Source organism: Cornus florida, unplaced genomic scaffold (assembly GCF_030987335.1).
Source record: "Cornus florida cultivar Cherokee Brave unplaced genomic scaffold, ASM3098733v1 CherokeeBrave_3.0.0_Hap2_Chr10, whole genome shotgun sequence".
Classification (NCBI taxonomy): domain Eukaryota; kingdom Viridiplantae; phylum Streptophyta; class Magnoliopsida; order Cornales; family Cornaceae; genus Cornus; species Cornus florida.
In genome coordinates, this window is record NW_026775580.1 from 46,745,732 (window position 1) to 46,757,304 (window position 11,573).

Genomic DNA, 11,573 nt, shown 5'->3' on the forward strand with positions numbered 1-11,573 from the left:
TCACTTTGTGGGAGATCGGAGAGATTCTCACTCGACGATGATTTTCAGTATCGATGACTGGAGTCACTACAGGTTTTATTTAGCTAGCCTGTTAGCCGACGAAGACAACTGTTCGGGTTGTGTTTATCCAGCAGTTGTTGTGGAGTTTCTAGATGTTTTTCCAAATGAGTTGACAAAGCTTCCTCCTCTTCGGGAAGTTGTCTTTGCCATCGACGTTATTCCCGGTACTGCGCTGATCTCTATGGCACCGTACCACATGGCACTGGTAGAGCTTGATGAGCTGAAAGCTCAATTAGATGATTTGAAAGCTAAGGGCTTTATTCGTCCTAGTGCTTTACCCTGGGGAGCATCGGTTCTTTTTGCAAAGAAGAAAGATGGGTCTTTGAGACTTTGCATCGATTATCGTAAGCTGAACCATGTCACGATCAAGAACAAGTATCCCTTGCCTAGGATTGATGACTTGTTTGATCAGTTGAAAGGAGCCACTTATTTTTCGAAGATTGATCTGAGATCGGGTTACTATCAGTTGAGGGTTAAGGATAAGGATATATCCAAGACCACTTTTCGTATACAGTATGGCCATTATAAGTTTCTGGTGATGCCATTTGGTTTGACTAATGCTCCAGCAGCTTTTATGGACTTGATGAACCATGTATTCAGTAACCATCTTGATCAGTTCGTTGTGGTTTTTGTCGATGACATTCTCGTATACTCAGCTTCGGTAGAGGAACATGAGTATCATTTGAGGACAGTATTGCAGATCCTTAGGGATAATTAATTGTACGCCAAGTTCGAGAAATACAAATTTTGGCTACCAGAAGTGAAGTTCCTTGGATATGTTGTGTCAGGGGGCGGAGTTGCAGTGGATCCGTCAAAGATTGAATCAGTGATGGATTGGGAATGTCCGAAGACAGTGTTTGAGATTCAGAGTTTTCTTGGCCTAGTCGGCTACTCCCGGAGATTTGTTTGGGATTTCTCTCGTTTAGCGGTACCTATGACTCGACTTACCCGCAAGGGGGTTAAGTTCGTATGGAATGAGGCAAGTGAGTTTGCTTTTCAGGAGTTGAAGGTCAGGTTGACATCGGCTCCAGTTTTGATCATTCCTGAACGTGGTTTAGGTTATGTGATCTTTTGTGATGCTTCGCGGGAAGGTTTGGGTTGTGTCTTGATGCAGACAGAGCGGGTGGTTAATTATGGGTCTCGACAGTTGAAGACTCATGAGTTGAACTATCCGACACATGATTTGGAATTAACAGTAGTTATCTTTGCCCTGAAAGGGTGGAGACACTATTTGTACGGGGAGAAGTTTAAAGTTTTCTTCGACCACAAGAGTCTCAAGTATCTCTTCTCTCAGAAAGATTTGAACTTGAGACAGCGCAAATGGGTTGAGTTCATGGAGGATTATGACTTTGAGTTACAGTACCATTCGGGTAAGACCAATGTGGTGGCCGATGCATTGAGTAGGAAGTCACGGGGAACTCTTGCTAGCATTTTCATTCATAGATGAAAGATGCTAGAAAAGCTTGTAAATCTTGGTTTTGCAATCTTATGAGGATGTTTCACCTGCTATTTTGTTTAGCCTTGTGGCTCTACCAGCTCTTGTTAGCAGAGTTATTGAGGCACAATTGGAGGATGGGGAGATGAAGGCCATCCATGTTCGGATCTCAGGCGGTAAGGATGTAGAGGGTTGGACCTTACATTTAGATGGTAGTCTCAAGTACAAGGGGATGATGTTTGTTCCCTTGTCTTGTTGTGAAGACGTTCTTCGGGATTTTCACCACTCTCGGCTCGCAGTTCATCCTGGTGGTATAAAGATGTATCACAATCTGCGGCAACAGTTTTGGTGGCAGGGCATGAAACGGGATGTTTCACAGTTTGTGGCTCGATGCCTTACTTGTCAGCAAATGAAGGCAGAGCATCAGCGACCGGCATGATTATTACAACCATTACTAGTAGCTAAGTGGAAATGGGAGCATATCACTATGGATTTGACAGGTTGACTAAGACGGCTCACTTCTTGCTCATGGCAGTGACAGATAGTGTAGAGAGATTGAGTGGACTATATGTGAGACAGATTGTCAAGCTTCACGAGGTTCCTGTATCCATTGTTTCGGATAGGGATCTGAGGTTCACGTCTCATTTTTGGCAGAGTTTTCAGGAGGCTCTTGATACGGGGCTTTATTTTAGTACAACATTCCATCCTCAGACTGATGGTCAGTCAGAACGCACCATTCAGGTATTGGAGGATATGTTACGGGCTTGTATTTTGGATTTTGGTAGTAGTTGGGAGGACTACTTGCCTTTGGTCGAGTTTGCATACAACAACAATTACCAGACCAGTATTGGCATGGCACCTTTTGAGGCGTTGTATGGTAGGCCATACAGATCTCCAGTTTGTTGGACCGAGGTCGGTGATGCCGTTGCCTTGGGTCCCGACATTGTCATTGAGACTACAGAGAAAATCAAGTTGATTCGGCAACGGTTAGTTACCGCACAGAGCAGATAGCAGAGTTACACTAACAGGAGGAGACGATCCTTGTCTTTTGAGGTAGGAGACCATGTCTTTCTCAAGATTTCTCTACGGAAGGGACTTTTGAGATTTCGACAGAACGGCAAGTTGTCTCTTAGGTTCATTAGACCGTTTGAGATTTTAGAACGCATCGGTGAGGTTGCTTATCGTTTGGCATTGCCGCCAGACCTATATAGGGTTCACGACGTCTTTCATGTTTCTATGTTGAGGAAGTACGAGCTGGATCCATCACATGTTGTACGGTGGACAGACGTTGTTGTTGATGAGGATGTGACCTACGAGGAAGGTCCAGTCCAGATTCTTGATTCACGGGAGCAGGTATTGCGGACCAAGACCATTCCATTAGTTAAGGTCTTGTGGAGACACCACAACGTTGAGGAGGCTACCTGGGAGCTCGAGCAGGAGTTTTGCTCTCGGTATCCCCATTTGTTCTCTCTTTCAGGTGCGATTCGATTTTGGGGATGAAATCCCTTTTAAGGAGGGCAGGTTGTAATGATCCGGTCATTTTCCTTCCTTTCTTTTTTTCGGTAAATTCTTTTTTTCATCTTTTTTCCTATTTCATCTTTTTCTCGTTTAGCATTTTGCCTTGCATAACCTTACTTTTTGTACTCGAATTTGATTCTGGCTTTGCACACACCCATGATATTTAGATTCCATGATATCTACATTATTAATTTTGGAGAAAGGCATGCTAAGTGTTTACTTTTCTTGTAAAAGGGCATGAATGCATAACTTTTGGTAATTATTCGTAAATTGAGGGGGTTTTGTGTAATTAAATAAAGTAATTATTTTTTTGTCTTAGGAACCATTTTACAATTTAATTTGGAAGATATTTTCAAAAAGGAACTTTTTACAATTTCTGAAAAGTGTGACAAGTGTCATACTCTCATGGTGCCACTTGTTAGTATTGAGATGGAGTAACTTGGAAGCCTTGTTTGATGACACATGGAGGGTGGAGGTTCACCCATTTGTTGGCCTAGGATTGGACCACTTGTTGGCATGGATGGTTGATAAGTGTAGGCTTGATATTTAATCTTGGAAGAAGATTTATGACAAGTGTAGGACTCACCTTTAGTCGTGCAAGTGTGTGTGAGAGAGAGGTAGTGCAAGAGCACCTAGTGAGTGGAAAATCCCACCATTTTAACTTAGGGTTTTCACATTTAATTCATTCATCTCAAGAACCCTAACCAAGCCACCATTGAAGACTAAGCTTGGTTTAAAGCTTTAGACTTCATTTTGGTGCCCTTCCACTCACCTAAGACCTTGAAGCTTGGAATACTTTAGTTTCCTCTCACTCTCCTCTATAAAACCCTTATTTGGTTTTCCATTTTTAAGCTTGGTCGCCTTGGATTATAGAGATTCAATTCTCTATTGAGGTAGGGGGTGTTATAATTTATTTTTCCAAGTGATTTAATTGTTCTTGTAGTGATATCCAAGTTGTATGCATGTCTTGTATTCAAATGAGAAATAAATGATTAATTGTAGCTTGTATATAACTTATTTTGGACTTCATATATGGCATGGCCATGACTTGATCTTTGTTGTGCATTGATTTGGCATGCTTTAAATGAGTTTTTAAGTCTAGAGGATTAATTGATTTAAGTTAATTTAAATTCTAATTATTTGTACCATGCTTGTATTTCATTTTTGACTTGATATATGGCATGGCCATGAATTACTCTTTGTCAAATATTAAATTGGAATCATTTGGATAACTCTTGAAATCTAGAGAAATTGCTTAGTTGGTCTACTTAATTTCTATCATGTTGATCTAATGATTTAGTCATGTAATTCATGGAACTTATTGTGTTTTATCACATATTATGACATATTGCTCTATTTGTTGATTTTAGAAACTTGGGATATCATCAAGAACATGACTTGGCTAGGACTTGGTTCTAGTACGGGAGATAGAGAGCTCCTTACACTATAGTACGCACTAGGGGAAGGTACCCATGGGTTAATAGCCCTAAAGTGATCTCAAGAGCATGATTTTAGTCCGAGCGATATCCAAGTATCCACCTTAGTTTGATTTCACTCTTTAATTTCCAACTTGATAACCTTGTGATATTGCATCTCATTGTGCTATGTTGAAAGTTCCAATGTCATTTTAATAGCATGGACTAAATTTTATTCAATTGCAAATCTTGTAATAAGTTAAACTTATGCATGCTCATTCCCTACGAGTAAACTTGTTTACTCACCCCAAAGTTACTGGGTGTGTTTCAGGTAAAGAAGCTTTATTGTGGGATGCACAACACTCTTAGACTTGCTAGAATTCTTGGAGTATTTTTGGTGACATTAAATATGCACTTGTTAACATATCATGATCCTTTTTTGGTTCAATGTATCAAAACTTGTATTTATTGTCTAAGCTATGTAATGTGCACTTAATTGCACCTCTTGTTACTCTTAGAATGTGTTTGTAATGAGGCCAAGGGCCAAAGACACTTATGTGATATGTATGCTAATTTTGACTTCATTGTTGTCTATGGAAGATATGTGATTTATTGCATTGAAGGGTCATACTTTGCATATGACATGACATAAGGCCTTGGGCCATTGTAGCACATCTATTTTATCATGTTACATATACTTGCATGTTCACTTTGGCAAACAATACCATTCTTGAGGAAATAAAAACTTAAGGTTGCATTTTATTGAGTTTTTACCCTATTCTGTTCCAGGGGCATTTCGGATATTTCATAATGTGTTTTTTTCATTTTTACCTACGCTGCCAAGTAGAAAACTCGATTTCGGGGGGGGAGGGGGGGTTCTTCTTTGTGTTTTTCCATAAAATGTCATCTTGGCCCTCAAAATCCCAATTTTTACCGAAAAACCCTTGCTGCCAGGTTTTGTTTTGACCGTTCTGTTTTTTGCCTTGTAACCGGTTAGAAAGGGTCTCGTAACTGGTTACATGTGCTTGGGCAGAATGCTTAACCTTCTATTTTGCTTCCTAACCGGTTAGGAAAGCTTGGTAACCGGTTAGATGACCTAGGGTTGACTATTTTGACCTTTTTACCCCTGTTTCTTCTGTTAGCTATATCTTTTTCATCTCCGAATCAAGTGATTCTTGAGTCTAAGTTCATTAATTTTTTGTTGCCTTTCCAATGGTGTACTCGGTAGTATCCACTTTTACCTTAAAAATGACCATTTTGCCCCTAGGTTCCTTTTTGTCCATTTTTGAAACGTCACTTCCGCACTTGTTTTCCTTTAGGTTCCGTGACCTTATTAAGAGTCACGTATGTGTCTTAAAGAGGCATTGTATCTTTAGAGACCATTGTTTCACCTTTTACTTTCGCATTTCGAATCCGTTAACGGGTTATCTTTTGGTGTGTCGCCGCACCAACGCTTAAAGATGTGCAAAAGATAGTGAATGTGCTATGTAGCCAAGTTTTACATTTATAAATGCCATGACTACCATTAACTAAAAATATAGGAAGGGTGAGTAGGGATCGTCCCAAGGGATTGAAGGGCTACTAGTAATGGAAACAATGCTTAGGGTTAGTAGGTCGAGTAATTAAAGGTAGGTTGTTTGGTTGATTAAATTACAATTAAGATTAAACAAGTTCAATATAAAATAAGTAATTAAAGGATAAAGAAAACAAGAGAGAGAGATCTTGGGACTTAGAGATCACCATTAAGCATCACCTTTCTATACACTCAATTCACAATTAATGAGGAAGAAAACATATGTTACAACAATAGTGAGTGTGTGTGGTTGTTTTAACAAGCATGGATGACCAATTAAGTATATATTGTCTAAACAACACAATGAATAGCACAATACATCAAACTAAGTCATTAATCTTTCTTTAAGCTCACAATCCAAACACATCACATAATTAGAGAAATATACTACTTATAGTCATAGGTATGGAACATCAAACAACAAGCATGGATTGTCCTCCCATTTAACAACTAAGGTAGTTACATTACATCTAAGCTAATGACATGGAAATTAAACTAATTAGATTAAGGGACATGCACAATCCATTGAGAAATAAGTATAAACCATCAAATAAACCACAAGAGCATTTTATTAAGCACTATGTCTTGACAATCTCTAGATATATAGCATCAACACACATAGATATGCATCAACAACACAAGAGATAGAGATAAACACATGAGCATCTATCCTAGCATACATAGATATATGGATAGAATGAAATGATCAATAGGAAGAATTAAACCACACAAATCATTGAATAAACAAGATCTATGTATATAAATATGTCAAAACATGTATTACAACACAAATCCCCTAAAAAAATACATAAATCAAGGTAAAAAAAGCATGTTTAGGGCTAACTCTAGCCCCAAGAAGATGTCTAACCACTCATGAATAGTGTCCTCCAACCCTCAAAGGCTATCTCTATGGTAGAAATGTTCTTCTTCTTGAGGAAGATGGAAAACCTCTTAAGAATGTCTCTAGCCTCCTCTTCTCTTTTCTTCCTCTCTAAGAATTGTATCTAAGACTATTAAAAACTATCTCTATGTAAAAGTGGCTCATATTCCTTATATAGGTAGCTCAAATATCATACCCAATGCTCTAGGCTCGTACACAAGGGCTCCTCCAATGATTGCACAATGAGACAACTTTTAATGAACTGGAGATATATTTTTTTTCGGATTTGAGAGGGTTCGATCGATCGAACCTGTGCTGTAATCGATCAACCATGGCTGAGATTTATTAAACTTTGGCTGGATCGATCCTCCCATGGCGGCGCCTTTTTGGATAAGGACAGATCTGAGATATTTTGGGGAAAGAGACAAAAATGGTAGGTAGGGTGATTCAACAGGATAAGATGGAATCTTTTCGATCGATCTGAGAATTGTTGGATCGATCGAACTTTGTGGGATATTTGGATAAGGACAAAAGAGCTTGGATCCATCTTGGAGAGTCTAGATCGATGAACTTTTGATCAATCGAAGGATTATTGAGATCGATCGAACCTGCTGAATTTTCACACTTTGTTTCAATCTTCTTCCACTTTGCTCCTTTCTTCCATCCAGCTTGAGTTAGCTTCTTTTAAACTCTTATTTGACTGAATTAGCTTATTTTAGGGATACGCACCTAAAGAGGGCAATAACACGAAATTAGTCTAAAACGGGAAAGTAAGATAGATAAATGTCCTAGAATACCTAAACTTAAGGGGTTTAAATGCGCACTTTTCAGCGCTCATCATCTTTAGTCACCGCTAACGCACCGGGTTGAATAAAATTCAGGTCGTTAATTACAACAACAAATACTTCGTTAGCCAATCAAAGATTTATTACATTGTTCATTATGCATGAATTTCTCCCCAACAATTCCCACCCACCTACTAACTCGTTTTAGTCATGGAAAATGCTTGTCGAAAGCACTTTAGCTTAACCATAGAATACAATAATTAAGGTAACCAGGGGCAACCTAGGAGTATCTCCTCTATTTCTCAAAGTAAGATGTGGGGGGTTCAAATTCTCATATGAAAAAATAGGTGTGTGAATTTCTTGTCAAAAAAAATAAAAATAAAAAGAAAAATAAAAAAATTACATTAACCTTCCCACTTTAGGTGTGAAAAATCAATAATACCCATATATTATAATAACATATTACATTACTATTAATATTTATTACTGAAGTGAAAAATTGTTATTTTATAAAATTTGATCAATAGATTTCTTGGAAAGAAAATATTAAAGATGTCATTGAGTACACGGGTCAAATTTAAGAAAGGGTCAAAGTAATAAATACTGAACGGGTCTACGCCAAAAAAATGATATAAAAAAATAAAGGTACCCATGTTGGTGTTAGGCTTTTGTATCATATAATTCATTAGTTACAATTTAGGAAGTACGAATACTTCTCTTAAGGTGTCGTGGTAGTAGGGGTGTAACTTAGATTGAGTAACCCGAACCCAATCCGAGCCCAGCCTAATTTTTCATAAGCTTAGGCAATCATTTTTATAATTAAGGTTGGACTTGGATTGAAAAATCTCAACCCGAATTTAATTAGGGTTGAGCTTGGGTTAAAGTTCTAGCAACCCAAGCCAACCCGAACCCAAATTCAAATATTATTTTCATATATATTTTTACTTTTAAATATGTTATATATAATATTTAAACTATGATTACTTTTTTTATTTTCAACTTTTTTTGTTAAATCTTAATTTATTGTATGTTAACATTTAAGAAAAGATGATGACACCAAATCGAAAGGGAGAGAAAGAAACAGAGAAGGACAAAGAGTAGATAATGAAGGTAATATTGTCTTTTTAGATTGTTAATATTTTGGAATAAATGGAATTAAAAAATTAGGGGCAAATTTGACTTTTTGTAAGTTTTTAACAGTGTTAGTGACGGAAAAGTAAAATTGGACCTAAGTGATAGTAATTTTCAAAGGATATTTCAATGTGATATTTGGCTAAACCTAAGGGGGTGTCACTTAAATTAACCTATTTGAAATTAGTGAATTATATATGATTATTTGGATAAAATGGCAAAAAATATATTACAGTATATATATATATATATATATATATATATATTTGACGTATTTGTCGTACCCAAATTCTATTGTTTTGAAATTTATAATATTGTGGTATTCGTATCATACCCGTTAGGGATGGCAATTCCCTCAGTGGGTTTCCGCCCCGTTTCGTCTCTAATGGCGTGAATTTGGTAGTCCCTTAAATGGGTTAGGGACGGGTTTGATAAAATAATTGAAAATCCGAGACAAGTTTGAGGCGGAAAAGAATTTAGTAATGAACTTGTCTTGATTATATATATATTTTTAAAAACTATATATATATATATATATATATATATATAATATTTAATATTTTTAAGACCCTTCGTATTTGGCGAAAAATGTTATTCTTGGACAACAGCTTTAATGTTACAACATTATAATGTTATAATATGACGTGGACAGCCACGTCAAATGGGCCATTGACCGTGTAGATTGCCTTCACATGAGGCGGTCTCTTGGTAGTGCCTAAAACAAGTGTAATTGTTAAAAAACTTAACCACCCGGCATCTGTCAGATCTTCACGTGGATTTCATATGCCATTCTTCGACATCCACAGTCGAGTATTAGATATGGTAAATATATATAAGAAGGTCCCATGATTCTTTCACCTCAAGTTGTACAGAATCTCATTCCGTGTACTGACAGGTGGACAAAACACAAATTCTATCTACGAAACCAAGGATCAAGATTGAACAAAACACACAATAGTGTTGTATCGAACTATATATGATCCATGCATGGTTTCATGTCTATCTTCATTTTGAGTCGATAATGTGGAATAATATTCTGGGACTCTCCTGTACACGCTAGGACAGGATTCAAGTTTCGATGCATGTCAAATCAGACTTCTATTCCATTATCGGTGACCTCGATCTTTTCAAGTACAGCCAGGTGTACCGTTTGATCAATGCGTCTTTGGAATTTAGAGAACGATGAATTGAATTTATGTTAGTGAGATATAGAATGGTAATTTTAGTCGCGCCCCGGCCCAAACTTTAATGGTATACGTATGGGAATCGTTTAACGTCTTTGGAATTTAGAGAATGATGAATTGAATTTATGTTAGTGAGATATAGAATGGCAATTTGAGTCACATTTTGTCCTAAACAGTGAGGCAATTTGAGTCACGCTTTGTCCTAAACTTTAATGATACTAGTATGGAAATTATTTATGTACCGTTAAGATATGTATGAATTTAAATTTTATATCTGTCGCAGATTGTCGGGTGGGTTCGAATTTTGAAAAACATCCTTCTCGTTTAACACTTTATTATATATATATATATATATATATCATTATTTGAACAGTATAAATTTTATAGATTTATCAATTTATTTATATAGGGAAAAAAAAAAAAAAATTTGGGGCGGGTACGGGTACACTAATCTCTTAATGGGATGGATATAAATTGTGAAATTAAAACTAGTCACGAGTATAAATTTGTCCATAATTAAACGGGGCGAGTAAATTTAGGCAAATCCACTCATCCTAGTGAGATATGGATTCCGGTCGCATATCATGTGGCAAGGTCTACGGCACCAACCATACAACACTACCAACATTCTTTGAATTTGAAAGATGCATCATTTTTCAATCAAAATGTAACACCATGCCGTCACAATTTAAATGTGTGGCATTCTTGAATTAATGCGTTACATGAGTGTTTAGTCGCCACTACATGCACGTTACGTCCTTAATGTATTGTATGATATCAGTGATTCATTTGAACTTAAGCGTGTGTTTGGTTTGTAACTTTGAAAACTCAGACAATTTAGTTCTCAAAATTTAGAAAATTATTTTTCGAGAATTATAAAAGACAGTTATTTGAAAACATAGAGTTTAAGGTCTAAAAATAGTTCTTAAGAACTCAGAAAATAAAAAATTATTTTCTGAGAACTATATTTATATCAAAAAAACTGAATCAAGCAGATTTTATGTACAGTTTTCTATTTTCAATTATTTGAAAACTTTCAGCGTTACAAACCAACCAAGACCATATATTTTTATAACTGAATTTTCAAACAACAGTTTTATAAAAACTGAATCAAGCAAAATTTTTGTACAGTTTTTTTATTTCCAATTTTTTAAAAACAAAAAAGTGTTTTCAGAGTTACAATCTTTGTAACTCTGAAAATAGTTGTCAATAATTCGGAGAACATAAAACTGTTTTCAGATAACTATTAAAAAAATAGGCATTTTTATAATTGTGTTTTTGATTACAGAAAAATAAACCAAACAGAATTTTTTATGCAATTTTATATTTTTATTTTTTTAAAAATAAAAAATTATTTTCATAATTACAAACTAAACTGAAGTAAAATTTTCTAAGTTATCCACAATGCACGTGTTCCAGATAATTTGACCTTAGAGAAGAGCATGGACATGCCAATTAAGGTCCAACACGGTCCCAATTCTGATCTCTTAATACACAGGCCCGTCAACATCGCTCCCCTTATCTGTCTCTCTCTAGATTTTTCTAGAGAAACAAACAGTCCTAGCTAGCTAGGAAGATAGTTTTTGCACACC